The following is a 21,713-nucleotide window of genomic DNA, read 5'->3' on the forward strand; positions in this document are numbered from 1 at the left end:
AAATGGAGAAGAAAAGGGCAGAGGGGGAGGGGGAGGGGTATATATTCATTACACTATTATTGACAATAATAAAGAATCTTTCTCATTCCGACTTCGTCTTTTGTTATATTTTCTATATATAAAGAAAAGGAAAAGGGACCCTATGTACTATATACATATATATACATATACGTATACACATGAAAAAGACTCAACATTCGGAATTTAGAATTTGTGATTAATGATTGCCAATGGAACTTTTCATAGACGGAATTTTAAGCGTGTCTCTCTCTTTTCACTGTGATGATCGAATTTTTCAACACGAATAACTTTTGTGATGAATAAGAAAATACCTAATGTCCAGATAAAAATGCTTAAAAAATATTAAGAAAGTACCATATCGAAATTTATGTTAATAGTTTTGAAAAACATTATTTTTGATGGTTCTTTATTATTAATACTAAATATTATAAACAGTAACCTAAAACTAAAATTATATGTAAAGAAAAACTTTATAGGTACCAATTTGAAAAATTAAAAATTTTAAAGGTTCCAAATTCTAAAGATCTATAATTTTAAAGGTCACAAATTTTGAAGATCTTAAATTTTATAGGTCTGAAATTTTAAAGATCTTAAATTTTGAAGGTTCTACATATTAAAGATCTTTGATTTTTAAGGTCCTGAATTTGAAGGTCCTTAAAGGTTCCAAATTTTTAAAATCTTAAATATTGAAGATCCTGCTTTCTAAGATTTACAATTTTTAAAGTCTTCAATTTAAAAAATCTTAAATTTTATATAGGTCCCTCATTTTAAAGATCTTAAATTTTTAAGGTAAAAAATTTTCAATATTTACTATTTTTTAGGTCCTATACATATTGAAGATTTTCGACTTTGAAGGTCTTATATTATAAAGATCTTCGATTAAGATTCCAAATTTGCATGATCTTAAATTTTAAAGACCCCAACATTGAAAGATCCCTAATTTAATAATTTTGAAGGCCCTACATTTTAACGATCTTAAATTTCAAAACAGGATCAAAATTTTTAAAGATCTTAAATTTTGAAGGTCCTACAATTTAAAAATCATAAGTTTTCTAAGTTTTAAAAGTTTAAAATTTGAGATCGCCACATATATACTTTAAAGAAATTGATTTTTAAGGTCCTAATAAGTTATAGAGATCTTAAATATTTTAGATTAGAAATTTTAAAGATCTTAAATTTGGAAGATCTTAAATTTCAATAATCTTCGATTTTTAAGGTCTTAAATTTAAAAAAATATCTTAAAATTTATAGGTTCTAAACATTGAAGATCATAAACATTAAAGGTCCTACAATTTGAAGATCTTAAAACTAAAATTTTATAGGTTCCAACTGTTAAAGATCTTAAATTTTAAAGATCTTTTTTTTAAGATCTACGGTTTAAAATTTTTCAACTCATTTAAAATTTGAAAGATCTTAAATTTTATAGGTTTCAAATTTTAAAGTTTCTATTTTAGAGATCTTGCTTTCTAAGATCTACAATTTTTAAAGTCTTTAATTTCAAAAATCTCAAATTGTAAAGGTCCCAAACTTTAAAGATTTACTATTATTAAGGTCTTAAATCTTAAAAATCTTAAATTTTATAGGTCCTAAATTTAAAGATCTTAAATTTTATAGGTTCCAAATTTTAAAGATCGTAAATTTTATTGGTTTGAAATTTTAAGGATCTTGCTTTTTAAGATCTACGACTTTTAAGATCTTAAATATTATATATCTATCATTTTTAAGGTCCTATATATTTTAAAGATCTTAATTCTTATAGACTCAAAATTTTAAAGATATCTCAAAATTAAAAGGTCCTAAATTTCGTAGATCTTAAATTTTATACGTCTCAAATATTAAAAAACTAAAATTTTGAATATCCTACATTTTAAATATCTTCGAATTTTACGGTCCTAATTTTCCAAATTTTTAAATTTTATAAGTTCCAAATTTTAAAAATCTAACATTTTAATGATCTTATATTTTGTAGGTCCATGAACATTTTAAAAATCTTAAATTTTAATGTTTGTAAATTTTTTAAAAATCGTTAACTTTATAATGGTCCTTAATCTAAAAAGTCCAAAATTTCAAAAGGTCGAAAATATATCGTTAAATTTCGTAATACCTAACCTCTAACCCTTTAATTATTGCTTCCTCCTCACATCTAATGACTTCTTTCTTGGATTGAAAAACCCATCATTTTTCTTCGTACAGAACAATCAAAATTAAATTAATAGTCTGAGAGAGAAATTTATATAATATATAATATAAAATAAGTTAAAGGGAGAACAATTTTTCGTATAAATATATACACGCGGACGAAAAGGTTAAATTCTAAAACTTTTTTCGAGAATCATTAGATTTCTAATTCTTCACAGCGGGTTTTTTTTTGTTTGTTATTATGTATGGTTATAGTCTTTCAGTTCTTTTTTTTTTGTTATAGAGAAAGAGGAAGAGAAAGAGTGGTTGGACCTCTTAAAAGATGTACACGAGATTTTTTGCTTTTGGTTAATGCAACTTAAGATAGGTATAGCTTAAGAGCTGAGTCACACAGTGTACAACAATAATTCTTTCTAGGTTCCTATCTTTTACCTTATGCTCCTCTTCTTTTATTACACTCCTTATCTCTAGATACCGTTTCTTAATCCCCCCCCCGCGGTCCCCATACTCCTCGAAACATAAATAGATATATAAGCATGTATATAAACATTTCTAAGGAAGGTTAGGGATTTATTATTTATAATATTAAGCGCAGAATCCGTTTTCTTATAACCGAATTCATAATTTTTTGTATTTGCTTGGAAATTTTAAGGGGACTACTATATAAAAAAAATTCCCATTTTTAAAGATCTTTAATTTTATAGGTCCCAAATTTTAAAGATCTAAGATTTTAAAAGTTCTGCATTTTCAAGATCCTTAATTTTATAGTTTCAAATTTTGAAGATCTTAAATTTTGCAGATCTTGCTTTTTACGACACTCGATTTTTAAGGACTTAAATTATGAAAATCTTAAATTTCACATACAGGTCCCAAATTTTAAAAATCTTAAATTTTATAGGTCCTACAATTTAAAGATCTTAAATATTAAAGCTTCTACATTTTAAAAATCAAAAATTTTATATCCTAGATATTTTAAAGACATTCTGGTTTTAAGGTCCTTAATATTTAAGATTTTAAATTTATTGGTTACAATAGTTTTAAAGATCTTAAATTTGAAAGATTTTTCTTTTTAAGATCTACGATTTTTTAGGTCTTAAATATTAAAGGTCCTGAAGTTGAAAATTTTAATTTTTGTAGGTCCAAAATTTTTAAGATCTAAAATTTTAAAGGTTCCGAATTTTGAAGATCATACATTTGATACGTCCCAAATTTTAAAGATATAAAATTTTGAAGATCCTATATATATTAATGATCTGCGATTTTAAGGATCCTAAATTTTAGAGGTCCATACATTTGGAGATCTACGATTTTTAAAGTCCTAACTCATAAAGATTTAGGACTCCAACCTTAAATTTGATAGGTCCCAAATTTTAAAGACCTAAAATTTTGTAAGTTCTACATTTTAGAGATGTTCGATTTTTAAAGACATACATTTTAAAAATATTCGATTTTTTAGGTCCTAAATTCTAAAAATCTTAAATTTTATAGGTCTCAAATTTTAAATATTTAAAATTTTTAAGATCCTTAATTTTATAGGTTCCAAATTTTAAAGATCTTAAATTTTGAAGGTCATACATCTTTAATTTTTAAAAAAAACTTTAATTTTAGCTAAATTTAAAAAAATTTAGTTTTGGATTTATTATTTTTAAATTCATTATGAAAATTTACATATTTGTATTAAAAAAAAAAAGTTATCAATTGACTATTTTTATTTACTCATAGAACTATACCTAAAATTTACTAAAAATTAACCTAAAAATTAAAAAGAAAATATCCCCTTATATGTGGTCAAAACTTTATACATACGTTAAAATTCAAAGTCCATTTGGAATCCTTCTCACCTGTTGCTAATACTCCCTTTCCAATTTTCTTCCCCTTTGTTTTGTATAATCCACAACCCGATCCTTTTTTTCCTCTTCCTTGAGTCTCTCTTCTTCCCTACCTGGTGTCTTTTTACTCCTTCCTGAAGTCGTTTCAACCTGGCGGCATTACCACCACCATCATCATCATCACTACCAACTAATACAAAAACAGGGAGAATCTAGCGTCCGTCTCCTTTGCTCGCATTCTTTTCTAATTCCCTTTGAGGCACATCTCTTTTTGCCCCCATCCCCTCTCCCCTCTTTTTACCTTTTCTATCATCTTCTTCTAGTGCATCAATTTCCCCCTCTCTTTTACTCTTTCTTCACTCTGTCTTTCTCTCTTTGTTACTCTTTCTTCACTGTCTTTCTCTCTCACTTTTCTTCACTATGCTCTCTCTCTCTCTCTCTCTGTTTCTTTTACTCTTCTTTCCTTCTCTCTCTTTCTCTTTTTCACTCTGATTTCCTTCTCTCTCTATCTTTCCCCCTCTCCTTCTCTTTAGCTCACTCCCTCTCTCTTTTACTCTTCTCTCCTTCTCTTTTTACTTTTCTTTCTTTCTCTCTCTCTCTCTAGACTTTACTATTGGAATGATTCTCTCTTTCTCTCTCCCTTGACTTTGCTAGTCGAATGACTATTTCTCTCTCTCTCTCTCTCTCTTGACTCTCGCAGGTCGAATGACTAGTTGGCCGTCTCTACGGCTGGCTGGCCACCTTCCTTCTCCTGCAGGTTGCCCTACCGGCGAACGAGGAGGTTTACCTGGCGTTACCTGGCAAAGCTTTAGTTAGTTCTCTCACGTCACTTGAACTAACCGGTTCGAGCCTCGTCGTTTCACTCCGGGAAAAAAAATTCTTCAAACTTCCACTATTTCTACTCTTTTTCCTGTTTTTCTTCTTTTACCTTTTTTCACCACTGAAATCCAGCAAAAGTAGTGAACTGCCATTTCTTCCTCTTTTCCTATTTCTCCTTTTCCTTCATCTGCTTTTTTTCCTTCTTCTTCTTCTTCACCTGTTTCTCCTTTTCCTTTATCTGCTTTTTCACCTGTTTTTCCTTTTCCTTCATCTGCTTTTTTCCCTTCTTCTTCTTCTTCACCTGTTTCTCCTTTTCCTTCTTCTCCTATTTCTTCTTTTCCTTCTTCTCACTTTTCTTCTTTTCCCTCATCTCCTTTTTCTTCTTCTTCTTCTTCTTCTTCTCCTGTTTCGTCTTCTTCTCCGTTTTCCTCGTCTCCATTTTCATCCTCATCTCCGTATTCCTATCTCCCCCTTCAAAAAAAAAAAGAACCTTTCCCTCAACTATAAAAAAACAGATTGAACCGCGTTTTAAATTTCGTCATTACATCATCGGGTGGTATTCCGGATTTCTAAACCTACACTTTGTGACCCCTTTATTTAAAAAGTAGTTTTTAAAGTGCAAAAAAAATTTAAAACACCCTTGTACGAAGAATCGACAATATTTTCCATGATTTTGATGATCGTCATCATGATTTTCAACAACGGGAACGATTTTTGGAGAAGGAAAAAAGGGAAGAAGAAGAAGAAGGCGTGGGACTTGCTTGGCAGCTGAACGCATTAATCATCCCAACAGGTATGCCCTTTTACAACTTTTCCATCAAGGTCTCTCTTTCAATTTCAAGGTTTTATCATTTTTCCAGGATTCTCTTCTTTGTCTAGAGGATGATTTTTCTCTTTTCTAGATCACGAAGAGTATATGGTTTTTTTTTAAATGTGTATCTACTGTTACGAAGTTATGAAATATTATGTTATAAGATATTTAAATTGATTATTGAAATATTTAATTGCTGCATGAGAAAATTTTAATTGATTTGGGTTCGAGTATTTAAATTGATATACAATATTTAAATATTGCTTTGAAATATATATATATTGAAATTGCTGGGAAATATTATAATTGCTGTGAAATGATTTAATTGTTACAAAAACTGTTCTAATTTTTACAAAAACTGTTCTAATTGTTACAAAAACTGTTTAAATTTTGAACAAAAATGTTAAAATTATAAACGAAAATTGAAGACTTCTTATGTAGAAATTGATGCATTTTATTAGCTGATGCTATACTTGAATTAATCCCCAAATTTTCTTTTTATTTTCGATGTTGCTTCTTGATTTTTATGCTGTATCTGTAACATTTTAAATGTTGTCTAGTTTTTCTATTTTATAGTTTCTATTATAGTTATTGTTTCATTAGTATCTATTAGTTCTGGTTCTTCTCTGGAATATGCAATTTTTAACCTCATTTTTGAATTTGTATTTAATAACTGAATGTTCTGGATAAGTAGTGATGCTTCTAAGACATCTGTTTCTAAAACAGCATTAGCTAATGGTTCTAGAACAGCAGCATTTGTTCCTGGAACAAAATTAGCTAATGGTTCTAGAACAGCATCATTTGTTTCTGCAACAAAATTAGCTAATGGTTCTAAAACAGCAACACTTGATGCTTCTGCAAAAGAATTTTTTGTTTTATATAAAAATAGAACTGTCTAATGATTTAAAAATAAGTTCTAATATGCTTCTAAAGCAGAACTATATTTTATGGTTCTAAAGTAGACTTATTTAATGCTTTTAATATAAAAATATTTAATGCTTCTAAAGCAGAACTATTTAATGCTTTTAAAGCAGAAATATTTAATGCTTCTAAAGCAGAACGATTTAATGCTTCAAAAAAGATACCTAATGCTTCTCTAATAGTATAATTTTATGCTCCTAAAAAAGTAGCTAATGGTTCTAATACCTAAAGATTATTATTACCTAAAGATTCAAAAACAGCATCATTTGCATTTGAAACAACATTATAGTTGTTGGTTCTATAGCAGCATTATCTATAATGGTTTTAAGACAGCAATACATGATGCTCCTAAAACAACATCTTTTAATAATTTTAAAAATAACACTTTCTGAAAATTTCAAATAACTTCTAATGCTTCTAAATAGGCATCTAATGCTTCTATATTTTATGCTCCTAAAATACAATCTAATGATTCTAGTGCAACATTATTTATTGGTTCAAATACAGCATTATCTAATGATTCTGATACAACATTGTCTAATGCTTCTAGTACAACATCATCTGAACAAAAACATTTTATGCTAGTAAAATAAAAGCTAATGCTAATACTATAATGATTAATATTCGTCACTAGCGAAACATATCATCTAACGCTTCTAATACAGCATTATCTATTGCTTCTATTACAACATCATTTAATGCTTCTGATACAACATTACCACTAATTAATAATACATCACCTAGTGCTTCTATTGCAACATCATTTAATGCTTCTAATACAACATTACCACTAATTAATAATACATCACCTAGTGCTTCTAATGCAGTATCATCTGTTAATTCTAATGCATCTGTTAATTCTATTGACTCTAATACAACAGTCCCTAATAGTTACAATAAATTTTCATCAAATATTTTTCAAACAACACCATTTAGTGCTCCTAAAAAGTAATCGTTTAAAAGCATCATCATTATCTAATGATTATAAAATCATTATAGTCTTGAAAGTAAAATTTACTTTTTACAGTAAAAAGCTAATGTAACTCTATTGTAAAAACAATCATTTATATACTGCTTAAAAACAATCGCAGTTATCCTGCTATTCTAACAAAAAAAAAAAACAATCGTGCTATTCTAAAAACAGAACAATTTTCCACTATACCAAAAACATAATTATTTAATGATTCTAAAACAACATTATTAGTTATAATGATTCTAAAATACCACATCTATCTACTATATAGTATAACTTGATGCACTTCTAAAACACGAATTCTCAAGGTAACCGCAGAATTTCAAAGAATTAAGAAAAAAAAAATTTTTTTTGCGGAAAAGCGAACAATTTTTTTTTTTCATTCTTTTCAGAAAGAAAAAAGTAAACCGCAATAGTTGTGCAAAAAAAAGAGATAGAGAGAGAGAGGGGGGGAAGGGAAATAAATAAAACCAGAACATGGTATGATGTTAGAAAAGCCACAAGCGTCACGTTTATAAGTCGTATAATTGGTGAACAATTCTTGTTTCGTAACAAGCTTTTCATGTGCTGTGGCGGTGAAGTTCAGAGGTGAAAGAAATCCGGCCTAATCTGATGAGAGGCTTTTGGTTTTTTCGTCTCTTTGAGATAAGTCATGAGAGGAATTCTTCAGTTTCTTGTTCCTCATCTCTTTCTTTATTCAACATTTTCTCTTTTGCTCTCTGTTACTCTTTTGCTCTGTGTTACTCTTTTGCTCTGTGTTACTCTTTTGCCATATTTACTCCTTTCCTCTCTCATGAGAGACGAGAGGAAGAGTCATCGTGCTTGATGGACTCAGCCAACGAAGAGAAAGAGCGAGATTGAAATCACTATATATGTGTGGGGCTCCTTTAAGAGCGACGCAAATTGAGAACCGACGACAAGATTTCAGTGCGCGCAGAGGGAATCGTTTTGCAGTTGAAATAAGTTTAACGACTCGTAAACAGAGTACAGTTGTTGTAAATATTGCGGATTATGCTACAACTACTAGTTCCACTATTACTGTACGACAAATATACTTCTACTGCTACTAGTGCTTCTGCTGCTACTACTACTAATAGTACTACTGCTGCTACTAATAATACTAATAATAATACTACTAATAATACTGTTACTAAGGCTACCCTTGCTAATACTGCTACTATACTACCTCCAAGAACTATCTAATCTAAAAAACTGATCTACTATAAAAAAAACAGCATTAACAGAAAAGCAGAAGCAGTACCTAAATATACAACAGATCTATATTCTCTACTACCATACCGGAAAGAAACACCATTGCCCAAAGAAGCACAGGACCTAAACAAACAACAAAAATATCTGCTATACTACTCAGAAAGACAGCACTACCTAAAGAAGCAGGAGAACTTACTTAAGAAACTACAGCAATAAATAAACCAACAGCAGCACTACCAAAAGTTACAGCATAACTACCTAAAGAAACAGCAACATTACCTAAAGAAACTGTATTACCACAAAAAGAAACAGCATTACCAAAAACAGCAGCAGCAGTACCTAAAGATTCTGGAGAACTATCTAAAGAAACTGCAGGATTAGCTAAATTAACTGCACTACCTAAAATAACTAGAACACTATTTTAATTAATTGCAGCACTACCTAAAGGTACACCAGAACAATCTAAAGATACAGCAGCACTACCGAAATAAACAGCATCAGCATCAGTATCTAAAGAAACATCATATTTATCTGCTGCACTACCAAAAAAAGCAGCATAACCCAAAGCAGTAGCAGTACTTCAAGAATTAGCAGATTCATCTGGTATACTACCGAAAGAATCATCATTATTAAAAGAAGCAGCAGCAGTACCTAAAGAATCAGCAGAAATACCTAAAGAATCTTCAAAACTACCTAAAGAAACATCATATTTTTCTGCTGTACTACCAAATAAAGCAGCATAACCCAAAGAAGTAGCAGTACTTAAAGAATTATCAGATTCATCAGCTATACTACCGAAGATGCAGATGAATCTGCTAATTCTTTAAGTACTGCTACTTCTTTGGCATCATTATCAAAAGAAGCAGCAGCAGTACCTAAAGAATCATCAGAAATATCTAAAGAAACAGCAGCACTATCTAAAGAATTTGCAAAAGTACCTAAAGAAACATCATATGAATCTGCTGTACTACCGAAAAAAGCAGCATTACCCAAAGAGGTAACAGTACTTAGAGAATTAGCAGATTCATCTGCTATACTACCGAAAGAATCAGCATTATCAAAAGAAGCAACAGCAGTACCTAAAGAATCTGCAGCACTACCTAAAAAAACAGCAGCACTACCTAAAAATACATCAGAACTACCTAAAGATACAGCAGAACTACTTAAGCAAACAGCAGCACTACCGAAAAATTCAAAAGTATTAGCTAAGGAACCGTTCAAAAAATATTTATTTTTAACCTACCCCTACCCTATGTTTACAATCGTGTAAAGAAGCTCCATCACCAACCCAAACAGAACTACAACACTATTTAAAGAAACTACATATATACAATTAGCTAAAGCAGCTTATTGTTTTTCCTTTCAAACAAAACCGTCAGAAGGAAAAATTTTCCCAGTGATATGAACGGATAACATTGTTTTTTTCTCTTATTTTCGCCATAGACGTTCTTCACTTTATCTGGAAGCATTACATCGACTAGACCTTATCGGTTAAAAATTTGCAAACAGTGTGTGTATGTATATATGTGTTTGTGTGTAAAGGGAGAGAGTTTTACGGGAATTACAAACATATATATGTATAGCTGTGGTTTTTTCTACACATATAGTGGAATATTACATCCTTAGCTATATATATACATATACATACAGGAATTATACATCGCTATATTATATGTGTATATATATAGCTGAAGAAATTGCATCCTTAGTTACATGAATTGCGTTCAAAGGTATGCAAAGGAGAATTTTTTTTTTCTTCTTCTTCTTTTTGAGTTGGATGACTCTTGGCAGATATAGGAGTTACAAAGCTTGTATTTCTCCAGTCTGCAGTTTGCGAGGCGAGCAGCACCTGGAGGCGTTCTCCAGGGTCGGATTACGAACCCTCTCTCTCCTCTCTTATATATTTTCTCTCTTTCTTTCTTTCTCACTCTATTTTACTCTCTCTTTCTCTATTTTTCTCTTCCTGTTTATTCCTTTCACTCTTTTTGTTACTAATAATAAATTTTTCAAAAAAATGCATAAAATTCCTTTTTTTTCTATAAAATTCTAATATTTTTTTGCCAAAAATTAAGAAACTTTTTCTTCTTGCCCCCTCTAGTTTTCTTTCTCCCTCTTTTTGTCCCAAATAATAAATTTTTCAAAAAAATACATAAATTTCCTCCTCTTACCAAATTTTGGTAATTTTTGCCAAAGAAAATGTTTCTTAAATAATAATTTTATTATCACTAATTATTATTAATATCATTATTATTAGAGGCCGTTCAAAAATTACATAAGACAAAATTATTATTATTGTCAATTTTTCTTTCCCCTTTCAGAGAGAAGGGGAAAATTTTCTCTTTTTCAAAAAAGAAAATTGTAAAAATTGCAATTGTATTTTCCTATTTTTAAATCATTTATCAAAGTGTTTGTTGACAAGAAACAAATTTTTTTTTTCATCTTTATCAAGTCAGTGACCACTTTTTTTTTGTGGTTTCCAAGCCTTTTTCCTCATTCTAATTGCATAACTATATAGTCAAAATAAATATTTCCGCTTCTTTAAGACTAGATGTGTAAAAACAAATTGAGGTCGGGTGTTGTTCTACTTCCTGGATTTTTTTTTTTTATTTATTTCATTTGAGAGAAAAAGAAAAATGCCTGGGAATTGTTTTTAAATAGGTTGCTTTTAAAATATATTTGAAATCTGGAACTCGTCGAACTATGGGAATTTTTTTTTTCCATTGCGGAATGATGTCAAAGAAAATTAGAACTTTTATGTGTTATTTTAGAATATCATTTTTGGGGAAAAAAAATTTATGTTTACAAAATTTTGAAAAATTAGTTTTTAAGGGAAATTTATTTATTTTAAGAAATTAAATAAATATTTTAATTTTCTTTTTAAAAAATCTTATAGTATATTTTTGTAAATATTGAATAAATTATAATTATATATATATATATTTTATTAATTGTTCTATTAAATGAATAATTAAATAGATTGAATTAATATTAGAAAAAATAAATTTTAAAATTTTAAATCAATTAAATAAATTATTTATTTAATTAGCTATTTAAATATATATTAATTAATTATATATTTATGTATTAACAGACTTAAGGCCCTTTAGTAGAAAGTAGTAAATTATTAAAATAAATTTTTTAAATAAAATTATAGTAAAAATACACTTTTAAATAAATTTATTATTACGTCATAAATAAATACTAAAAAATAAATTTAAAGAATAACAAAAATATTTTATATTTGTTATTCCTTAAATTTATTTTTATTATTTTTTCGTATTTATTTATATTATTTTATTTAAAAAGAAATTGTTTTAACTTTTTGTTTCTACTTTTTTCCTAAAAATTTATTATAATGTACGTACGTACGTATATACGTAGGAAGAAAATTTTTCAGAAACTATAATTATATTGTAAGTACTAGTTTACCCAGTATAAACATTCTTTTGCGCATTAAAATTTCTCGACAATTTTTCACGAGTCAAACGCAGTTAAAAAATTCAGACACAAGAGTATTAAAAAAAACAATTGTCTGTTTTAACGCTTCCGGTGTTACTGTTAATTACAGAGAGAGAAAGGCCCGTTTTTTGTTTTATTTGACATTTTTACTTGGAATCATTTTTTTTAAAAATATATATATATTTATTTATTTTAATGTTTATTTTTTCAAATTTTAATTTTTTGTAAAATAACGTCAACTTTCTTTAACTTCAATATTTTTAAAATAAAAGTTAATTTTTTTAAATTTTCACTTTAAAAAAAAAAATAACGCATAAAAATAATTCAGAAATTATAAAAAAATTTGTTTTGAAAATATTAATTTTAAAATAACGTTCATTTGTTTTAACTTTCGCTTTAAAAAAAAACACCGCTTAAACATAATAAGTAAATTAAAAAAAAAATTTTTTTTCGAAAATAACATTAACAATTTAAAAAGAACGTTCATTTTTTTATTTTCAGTTTTTTAAAAATACCGCTTAAAAATAAATAAATTTTAAAAAAAATTTGTTTCGAAAATAATACTAACAATTTTAAAATAACGTTCATTTTTTTATTTTTACTTTTTTTAAAATAACGTTTGAAAGTAATCCAGAAATTTAAAAAAATTGCTTTTAAAATAATATTAATAATTTCAAAATAACGTTAATTTGTTTTAATTTTACCTATTTTTAAAAAATATACCGCTTAAAATAATTCAGAAATTAAAAATTTTTTTTTCGAAAATAATATTAATAATAATTATAATTAATAATAATAATAATAATAAATATTCTTTTATGTAATAATAAAACGAAGTTAAACAATATAATATTAATCGTATTTATTATAATTTTGTAAAATTTATACTATATATCGATTTTGAATTAATTTATGTAAATAGAGTTTCGATAAATTGCAACTTTTTCTAATAAATCGATATATTTCAATATATCAAAATATTATCGATAAATCTACATTATGCTGATAAATCGATATATATCAATATGTTAATAAATCGATATATTGATATATGTTAATAAATCGATATATTGATATATGTTAATAAATCGATATATTGATATATGTCAATTAATCGACATTAAATTAATAAATCGATACAATTCGACAATTTACCATAATATCGATAAATTATTATTTATCGATATTCATAAATTGATAAAGTTTCGATTTATCGCTACAGTGTCGATATCTTTTCAATTAATCAGAATAATATCGATACGTTGCTATTGTATCGATTTATATATATATAGTATCAATAAATCGATAGTTTCGATAAATCTAGAAATTATCGATTAATCATTAAATTATCGATGTAATATTTATTTTTTTAGATAACAAAAAATTAATAGTGGATATTAAATCGATATTGGGAAATGTTTAGGAAAAATTTGAAATGGTAAAAGCTAAAATAGAAGTTGGACGTTTCGTGCTAATGGAAAAAGGCAGAGAATTTTTTTTTGTTTGTTTCTTAAGAAAATTCTGATCCTTATTCATTGACTTGAGGCCGCTCACGATTCCGGCAGCAATAATATCGTATCGTGCTTCCCAGGAAGATTTCGAAAGTCACGCTGCTGAGGCCAGTGTACTATCGGGTATCTCTCGAGAACCACTTGGTATTTTATTGTTTTCAGTTTCTCTTTCTTTTCTTTAGTCTTTTCCCTTGCCACCTACTTAGTTTGAGCGTTGATTCTCTATTATTTCAGTCTCTCTCTCTCCCTCTCTTTTTCTCTCTCGCTCCCTCTTTTTTTTCTCTCTCTCTTTCTCTCTCGCGCACTTTTTCTCTTTCTCTCTTAAAACAGCCGCGCGTATATTGCGTCACCGTGAAATTTAGCTTTCGATTCATTCACCGTCAGTCATTAGGAAACTTCGCCAAGTTCCTCGGAAAGAAAAGAAAGAGAGATAGAGAGAAAGAAAAATGAGCAATGACGCGCCCGATTTTTTTTTTTTTTTTTTTTTATTTTCTATTGCTATTGTAGAAAAACCCTTTTCGAGCCGGATTCACACTTTGGCGCGTCGAAGCGACATTTTTCCTCCCCCTTTTATGCCATTCTTTGCGGCGTTGTTCGCTTCCGCCTCGCGCGAAACAAGTGCCGTGAGATTGTAACACGGGAAAAAAAAAATAAATTTCGCTTCGTTGCGCTCCGCCGGCTTTCAAGTGCGAATACACCGGAAACGACATCGCAAACTTTAAAATTAAAAAAAAAAATCTCTTTTCCGGATCACTTTGTCCATTACAAGTGTTGCTCAATTTTCTTTCTATTTCCCTTTTCTTTTTAAAAATAAAAAAAAAATTGAAAAAAGATGAAAATTTGTTAACCAAAATATTAAAAGTTAAATTAAACCAAAAGTTACGAAGTTAAATTTAAAAATAAAAATCTGTTTCACAATAATTTCCATGACAATTAACAATAATATGTTATAAACTTTCATGTAATAAATAATAACCGTCTTTTTTTCTCCTATATATTTCAAACAAGAAATAAAAGAAAATTTCGTGTGTAAACTTTTGATAATCCGTTTCTTTAATATATTATTACAAACAGCAGTTATTTCTGATGTAATGCCATCATTATTTTTCATGATTTTTCAATTACGCGTTGTGAATTGACAAACAGGTGTCACTAACGGCAATTTTAACAGAGAAGAAAACGTGGAGAAAGAAAGAGAGAGAAGGGGGGGGGGAGAAAAAAAAACATTTTTTTTTCCCTCTCGTGAGAAAATAACGTTTTGCAATTTACATTTTTAATTCCGCGGCTCAAAAGTATAATAATTGCTGCTTATGGTTTTATATACCGTCAGAAAGATGCCTATCTTGATCCTCGTAATTCACTAATTAACCTTCACATTACAACGTGTTGGCACGTCACATATAATGCCAAAGGAAAAAGAAGAAATTTTTTTTTTTTAAAGATAACGCACGAATAGTAAATAATTAAAAGAAAAAAAATAATTGTTGACAGATGTTAAAAATACAAGAATAATTGTTCTATAAAAAAAAATGAAGTTATACAGAAAAAAAATGAAGTCTAAATAAGCGCGAAATTTTTTTTTTTTTATTTTTCAACGTGGGAAGGCACGGGAATTATTTCGCGGGGAGTGTGAGAAGAAATAGTGCGGGGGTGGTAGTGGGGGAGGGGGGGGGTAAACAACCGTAAAAGACTATATTGAAGAAACAAGAAACCGTCGATTTGAAACTGATGAATGGTGGGAATAACCGGAGGGTCTTGAAGGCGAATAAATTGAGAGATGTAGAAAAAAAGATACGAAGGAATAAGAGAACAAGAGAACGCGGCTTTTACTAACTTATAAAGAAGCGAAAAGGGGAATTTCTCGAGATTTTTCTCTCTTCCGGGAAAGTCGATGATCCGGAACAAAAAAAAATTTAGTTGTTTTAGAAAAAAAAAATTTTTACCCAATAATAGTGATTTGACTTCAAGAAATACCATTTTCGGATTATATTTTCATTGCGAACTTGTCTGGCTTGATAAAGTTTTCTCGTGGGAAACATTATATAATAAAACCTCGGCTTTTGAGGTTAGGTTACATTGTGATAAAGGCATGACTATTAAGGACCCATTTGTGTTGCGTGTAGAACAGTTCTTAGTGGCGCGAAAATTCAAACTGTCTACTTTTATAGATAACATTCTTATAAGCATTACTTAAATATTTTACATCAGTTTTGGCATTTACTGAATTTGGTGTTTTTATAATATGATACATTTCAATAAAGCTGCGTTCTGCGAAATTGTTTTCAGTTGATAGAATTTTATGTCATTTTTGAAGTCGAAAAGATGATTTTCGTTTCTTATATTGGTTTCGAAAGAAACTTCACAAATTTCAGCGATGTGAATAAAAAACCAATTTTTTCGGATAATATTTCCCTTATATCGTTAACGTCAATTTGAGGAAAATTCCCTTTAGGGAAAATTTCGATAAAGTGGAAGAAGAAATAAGAAAAATATTTCCTACTCTATTTTTTTAGGAACACTAATATCCACAGGGCGTAAAATTAATCACCTGTAACAAAAATAAAAATTATTTTAATTTACTTTCAAAATACTTTACCTAGAAGTTAATTTTCCAAATCCATAGTTGTCGTCTTCCTTCTCGTTTCTTCCATTTCTCCAGTCGATGATCCAGAACAAAACGTTTCTCTACCAAGAATTATCCTTCCACAATCGCATCTTCTCCGTTCGCCGATTAACCCTGTGAAAAATTTGCGGTGTCATTAAAAAAAAAAGTCCTTAACGAGTTTTGTTTACGATTCCTGCGCAGATGGCATATTGTAACGAACGGTTCTTTATGTTTAAAAAAAAAATTATATTTCTTTTTCTTCCTCCCTCGTTGGCATTAGACTTCAAAACTCGACTCACTCTCTCGAGGTAGTCAAGTATGTAAATTTTTTTTTGTTTCCCCATTATATCGGACCCGCATGAGTAATTACCGCAGTTTCCGCTGATAAACTCACCCTCAGAAATTCGTTTCAATTTCACTCGTATACATTTATTATCTGCAGAAAAAAATATTATTCAAGTCACAAAATATTCGGAAATAATTCAAATCTTTTTCCTGTAAAAACCCGATTCCGTTATAACTCTTTTGTCGAATGTGTTGTTGACCGTTACTTTCGCCGTGCCTCCCCCTCCCCTCCCTCGACCTCTTTTATTTTCAAAATGGCCACTGTAAATTATCTCCAATTTTTTTTTCCCATTAGTTTTAACATTTGAACTTGTATATATATATAACTATTTCAGTGTTCACCGATCCGGAAATAAGTTGCAGATTGAAGAGCCGATTCTGAGGAGGAGAAGAAGAAGAAGGAAAAAGTGGGAGAGAGAAAGAGTGGGGAGAGGAGTCTTGGAAAATACATAACCGCAAAGAAGATGGAGGAAACAGTTTGAAAAGAGATTGAAAACTACTTCTTCTTGGCTTGGACTCTGTAAATGGCACTGGAAGAATTCACGGGGGTTTTAAGCAACAGTCCCGTGGAACTCCCGTGTCATACACAGCGTCCGGCCCTGCAACATGTGCGCAACAGTTATAAAATGAATATCTCGATAAAGGTCGTTAATATAAACAGGGAACAAACATTGGCTATAGGTATATATTATATGTACCTATAGATATAAATATATGTATAAACCTATACATTTTAAAAGACATAGCAAACATTTTATTGTATATTCTACGAAATGCTATTTTCTCGAAATATCGAATAATTCGAAAATTATGATTTCATAAACCTATTTTTTATGTAAAAACCGAATAACCGAGGTAAAGACGAAAAAAGAACAGTAAATGGAAAAAAATAGTAAATTAATAGAGATAGAAAAAATATTGTTACCCCTATGAAAATGTATGACATGTGTGACACGATTGTCATTATTTAGCAACCGCAGGAATAGTGGTTTACGAACAAGCAAAATTACAAGGCCGCAACGACACAAGTATTTTTATATATCAAAGTTTCAAAATGGCGACCGAAAAAATTTTAAAGTTAATGAATTTGTTTGAAATGGTTCAACCCGGAGGTTTTTCGGTTTACTGAATTCGAATATTTGGTCAAAATATTAAAATTCAAAATGGCGACGAAAAAAATTTTTAACTTTTCGAATCTGACTGAAATTCATAAACTTTCAAATTGTTTGGTCGCCATTTTGAATTATAAAATTTTAACCAAATATTCGATAATATTTGGTTAAACAAATAATTTTAAGGCTATGTTTATGTTATATACACTTTATTTCAAGTTTCATATTTTAATTATGTAAAACTAAAATCGGTGGTTGATTCTCTTTGTGTATTATTATTCCAAAAATCACAAACATAACCTAAAAATTGTTTGCTTCTTAGCTATCGTTCTTCGAAGTGCGTCACATATAAATAAAATATATTTATTAGGCTTATTAGGTAAGCAAAATATTAAATTGATTTAGTAGAATTTTTTTTCTGACATAACCTAAAAATTGTCAATACTAAAAATCTTAAAAATTGACTCGAAAAATATTACTGTCAGCATGTATAATAAAATTATGGTAATTAGGTATATGCAGAATCGGCACTTTTGACAATTTTAGAGATAAATGGTGAATTCTTTTTGGAATATCTTTATAGTTACTGATTGAAAAATTAAAATCAAAATGAAAATAACTAACAAAATTTCTTTCATTTTTCAAAAATATTACCGAATTTTTTGTTTTTGGTTTACATGAAACGTGTAGTTAAAATTACTGATAGAAAATATAGTCAATAAAGGGAAATAAAAACGAAACATAAATTTAATAAAAGGATACTTGGAAAAAACTATGATAAACGAACCATTACCTTGTCGAAAAACTGTAACAGCCGACATTTTGTAAAAACACTAAAAACATCTGTTCCTTGTACGTTAAGGCCGATGCACAATAAACTCTAGTTACGAAAACAAGGCATAAAGGTCTTTTTACAATAATTTTTTTTATCCACACAAACAAAAAGCACTGTCAACTCGGAGTGCTAGTGACACTATTCTGACATTGAAAATACTTAAAATAGAAGAAAAACTTAAAATAAACTTAAAATATCAATTAATATTAATTAAAATATAACTATTAAAATTTTTTAAAATATTAAAATAATTAAAACATAAACTTAAAATACAAAATAGACGTTTACGTAGAATGAAACCTCGAAATTTTATATTTTAGTTTTTACATGAGTGAAAGAAGGATAAAACTATTGTGTGCCTCTTTCTAGAAAAGGACAGTAGATAATTCTATCCTTTTCTCTCTCATGTAAAAATTAAAATATGAGGTTTTTTATTCTGCGTAGGTTTAATGTATTTAGGGCCAAAAAAATAAAAAAATGCAAACTTTATTCATTATCACGATACAGAAAAGATATTTTTGTTCTCCCTCATGTAAAGTTTTCGAATCGTTTACAATTTTCAATTAGGCCCTTTGTTATGCTTTGTTATGCTTATCAAAAACGAAATTTTAAGAATGGTCAAATTTTTCAATTTTTTTTTCAGTAACTAGCGAACCTTTGTTAGATGAAATTTTCTTATAAATTGAAAATTTTTCAAAATTTGGTCTTTGCAAGGTTGGGTAGTTAACAATAAAATTAAAAATATTCACGAACGAAATACACGAGATAGAAAAGAATAGAGATACACTTCTTTCCTTTTCCATCCCATGTTCTACGTTTGTGAATTTATTGTATTTAGGGCTTTAGCTTATTTTTTTCATCTTGCAAGGTTGGGTAGTTGACAAAAAAAGTTAAGAATTTTCATCAAAGTTGGGCAGTTTGAAAAGGACACAAATCTCTGTCCTTTTCAACATTTTTAGGTAAATTTCTTTTCTACCATTTTTTCATAACGACGTTTTGAAAAATTCGAACCTTAAAAGTAGATATTGAACTCGAACTTTGAAAACTTGATTTTCAACTCGAACGTTTTCTTTCAAGCGCTTTCAAGTTTTATATCAATTTCTAGGTTTAGTGTCAAAAAATAATTCTTCAAATACCTCATCAACAAAAATTAATAATCCATTTCATCTATAGAAATTAAAAGATTCGTTTGGTTGAAAGAAAGAGTATACCATAAAAGTATATTAACTGGAAATTGTATTTATGAAAAAAAAACTAGTTTTAGAAATTATAAAATTTCTTCTTTCTTCACTTCCAAGACTTCGACTGATGTAGATACAAAATATAAACTTTTTTATAGACTAATTATCATGAAATAAAGAATATTAATATCTGCTATATAACGGATGAATGAAAATATTCAATCTATTAAATATTAAGGATGGGAAAATTCATCCAAGTACAACTAATGCTCTGAAATACATAATTTCTAGTTTCCAGGTGTTGTCTATTATAGAAGAACTCTTGGAAAAGTTAATGTTGCATGTCTCACTGATTATTAATTATTCCCTTAACGATTAAATTTTATAAAGATAATTCTATTCCCACGTCTAGTATTTCGAATCTTTGTAAAAATTTTTTAATTATGAAATTGTATTTTATTATTTTTTCATTATTATTATTATTATTATAATTTAATAAATATTATTAAATTTATCATTTGGTGGAATTATATTAATATATATATAAGAAGTTATGAATTGATTATTGATTGATAACTTCTTATATATATATATATATATATTATTATTATTATTTTATTAATAAACAGAAAATACATGTATTACAATTAATTGTATTTAATTATTTATATATAATGTAATATATTATAATATGGTATGATATATGATATAAAATATAATATAATATAATATAATATAATATAATATAATATAATATAATATAATATAATATAATATAATATAATATAATATGATACAATATGATATGATATGATATAATATGATATAATATAATACAATTAAAATATAATGTTGTATTATATATTATGGAATTCGTAATAATATATACACAGTTATTTACGAGAATACATTAAGAGAATAATACAACTTACAAAAGCGCATTACTGAAAGTGCAGGTAAAATTGCATAAAACAATCGCAATGTAACATGACTCATGATTAAAGCATTCGGAACTTAACAAATCAGATCAAGGCGTTTTGCGCCCATATTACCCAGAGGAAGTGATGTGAAAATCAATCGAAATGAGTAACGACACACCAGTGTTATCAAGAATTCATTGAAGGATATTTAAGAAGTCATGAATAAAAGGGGCAAGGACGACAAGAAGAGAAAGGATCTAATATATATTATATAATACAGTATAATATAGCATATAATTCAAAATATAATATAATATAATATAATATATAATATACAATATAATATATATAATAATATACAATATAATAATTATGTATGATATAATTTATATACTTCCATGTGACATAAATTATATTATATCATATATTATACATATATGTATATCCTACGATATAAATTTTATCATAATATAATATAGTCTAATATAGTATTATTATACTATGATATATGATATTATAATATGATAAAATTTATATCGTAGGGTACATGTAATATATGATATAATATAATTTCAATATCAATTTTAGTTTACAAATTTTAATAAATATAATTTTAATTATATCATATTTATATGATAACAAATATACATTAAAAAACTGTACCAAGATTATCAAAAAAAAAAAAAAATAATTTTTGTCACGACTTCTTGAATATACCGAATATTGTTAAATGAGGTTCAATGCTCGCTCAATTCTAAGAAGCGCGGAGTGAAGTGTACATATGTTGTACAGTATCTTCATTCCGCACGACGACCAAGCAACAGGTGCAGCAACTCATTAGAAAAGGCTACAGTTCCAATATATGTATAAGAGGGAAAAGAAAACTAATCCCCCCGTGAATTTAACATTATGTTGCGCTTTCAATCTACAGGTGGAAATAACGTTTCTCGATCCTATCTCAATGAGAGGAAAAAAGAGAGAAATTTTTTTCTACCTCTTAAATATTCTTGTTATTTAAAT

At 28.1% G+C, this 21,713-nt stretch overlaps 1 protein-coding gene across 1 annotated transcript in view; it reads right to left on the reverse strand.

Moving 5' to 3' along the window:
- The window catches only part of LOC122503983 (cAMP-dependent protein kinase catalytic subunit PRKX), a 36,249-nt gene extending 19,841 nt beyond the window's left edge, over window positions 1-16,408 (reverse strand). Inside the window, exon 1 of the mRNA XM_043614798.1 lies at window positions 16,292-16,408. The gene's annotated coding sequence lies outside the window, so the exon portion shown is untranslated. The remainder of the gene's footprint in view (window positions 1-16,291) is intronic.
- Window positions 16,409-21,713: the final 5,305 nt, after the last annotated feature.

The sequence above is a fragment of the Leptopilina heterotoma genome, unplaced genomic scaffold (assembly GCF_015476425.1).
Source record: "Leptopilina heterotoma isolate Lh14 unplaced genomic scaffold, ASM1547642v1 Lhet_275, whole genome shotgun sequence".
NCBI classification, from domain to species: domain Eukaryota; kingdom Metazoa; phylum Arthropoda; class Insecta; order Hymenoptera; family Figitidae; genus Leptopilina; species Leptopilina heterotoma.